Genomic DNA, 2,690 nt, shown 5'->3' on the forward strand with positions numbered 1-2,690 from the left:
ACCAAACAAGGCATAGAGAAGAAACTAAGAGATAAAGTGGAAAATTTGAATTAAATAATATTTGAGAACTTTTATACAAACAAATCAATGAAGGAAACATTAGAAAGGAAACATTTAGCAAGAATGAATAATGTGGGAGTTCCTAAAAGGAAATAATATGGGTATTTTGAAGAGTTTTTTCTTATATGAAATGGCATATTTTATTTAGTTTTCTTTTGCCTTGTTTTATGTATAATAAAGGAAGGTGCTCTGGGAAGTAAAGCTACATGAGTTGTGAGTTATAACTGCTGGTAGGGTTCTGCAGGGTATCCCAAAAGTCTTAGTGCGGCTTTAATAGCTTTAAAACACCACCAACGTCTATGGGACACCCTGCATGTTACCCTTTCTTTTCCCCACTTTGTTAAATATGAACTAAAGGCTAAGGGAGCAAAGTACCCTCAAATTGGGCTGCATTTCTTGATTTTGCTAGGGAATCTAGCATAATTTCAGTAGCTAAATTGACATGTAGTTTCCTTAGTAATTTTTTTTCCTTATAACAATGGTAATGCGCTTCCTTAACACCATAGGAAGATTAAGATGCAAATAGTGATGTAAGTTCTTGCTGTATTTTTAAAAATCACGTGACCATTCAAATATTTTAATTTGTATGATAACCAGGGGTATCTGTAAATTCATCTCCTTTTTTAACTTGCAGAACTAAGACACTAACTGAATATGTAAATATATTTCATTAAAGATGCGATTATTATAAGTTTTACCATAATTTAAGTTTGTAGCTATTTCATTTAAAGATATTTTAAATGTTATTTGCATTCATATTGCCTGTAATATTGCTTTTTAAAGTTTGTATACATCAGATATACATTTTTGTTTTGGCGCAAGCTACTGTCTAATTTTTCTTGACATTTTGTTCATATTATAGATTTTTGTGGAAGGAATGAAATCAACTTCTCAGAAGTTGTGAATAAATACATTTTTACATTTAAAAATAATTAAAAAAGAGAAAATTGATTCTCTAATGGATAAGTAGTCAATAATATATGAACAGGCAGTTCTCAAAAGACTAAATGTAAACTGTCAACAGTCATATTAAAAAAAAAGTTTTAATGAAAAATAAGAGAAATTTATATAAACGCAGTCCTGAAGTTGTTTCTTATACCAGTTCCATTGTCAAAGATGGCCAGTCAATGAATCAACATTTATTAAGCATTTAGATGCTAGGTTTGGTGTTAATTCCAGGGGATACATATAAAAGCAAAAAGAAGAATCCTTACAATGAAGGAATTAATATTCTGACATGAGAGACAACATGCAAGCCAGTATAAAAAAAGAGGAGTTCAATTGGTTAATTTGTGTGTGTGTGTTGTGTGTGTGTAAGGTCACCCATCTGGTAAATTCTGGAGAGTGATTGGATATTGGTCTTTCTGATCCCCCAATCTAGAACTTTTGATTGATACAAGCATACATATAGATAATGCTGGTAAACGTGAGAGTAGGAGAGATGAGACAGAATCATGTCATAGTTGATTTTTAAAGAAACCACAAAGAAATGCAACAATTTTTATATTTCACCTTTTCGGTGATGGGGAGATGCCAAGGGAATGTTTTAACTGTAAAGTCAGTGGTCAAGTGCATTATGGGAATAAATAGTGGTAAGCCAAACTATCTTCTCATTTCTGCTTAAATGTCCACCATTATAAATTTCTACCAAGTAGCGTGGTAGATAGAACACTGAAAAAGAACTGGGCTTAAATCCAGTCTCAGACACTTGTTACCTGTATAACCCTGAGCAAGTCAATTAATCCCTTTGTCTTAATTTCCTCGCTTCTAAAATAAAAGAGTTAGGGTCAGTGACTTCTCATGTATCTTCCAAATCTACATGTGTGTCTACTGGGATCTTCCATTGTGAAAAAATAATTATTCTCTTTAAACCATTTTCATTTTTCCTCAGTAGAATTCAGTTCATCCATTCACACCGGGAAAACATCCATTCACATCTAGATCAAACAAACAAACAAAAAAAGCAAACACTCAGTTTAAGTCATACAGTTGGATGGCCAGCTCACTGAAATTGCTATGGACTGAAAAACCCTGATTATTTCCTCTTTTAGAAGGGACAATTTTATATAGGCTATGAGGGAGTAGTGGAGAGGAAGCATTAGAGCATTAAAGGAAGGAAGATTCTTGGGTATATGAAGGATGTGTTGAGGATACCATGTGTTTTGATTGTGAATATCAAAAAAGTACAGACTATCTTAGAGTGACCAGCCCTTTATGAAAAGCTACCCATATGACCAAACATTTCATGACAAAATAATCAGCACTGCACTGAGATTCACTTCTGCCTAGCACCTCCCAACTAAACCTTCTTTGGTGTCATATTGTAGCAACAGATGATCTACACCCAGTTAATTCTTCCATTTGTTTCAGAAACTTTGGCTTGTCTATATTCAGGGGAGGGTCATGCTGGCGCTGTTTATTGAAAAATTTGCAGTAGTTTTTTTGTTGTTGTTATTGTTTTTATTTGTTTGTTTTGTTTTTCATATCTGATGCTTCTAAGGGAAACCTTAGCAAGACCCTATATCCTCAATGAGACCATATTCCACCCAATTTGTCCCTTACAGAGGCACTAATCTCTAGGCTATTGGAGGAAATGAGAGATGATCTCAAAGATTGTATTAGCAAAGAAA

This window comes from Vombatus ursinus, unplaced genomic scaffold (assembly GCF_900497805.2).
Source record: "Vombatus ursinus unplaced genomic scaffold, bare-nosed wombat genome assembly UNPS02014163.1, whole genome shotgun sequence".
Taxonomy (NCBI): Eukaryota; Metazoa; Chordata; class Mammalia; order Diprotodontia; family Vombatidae; genus Vombatus; species Vombatus ursinus.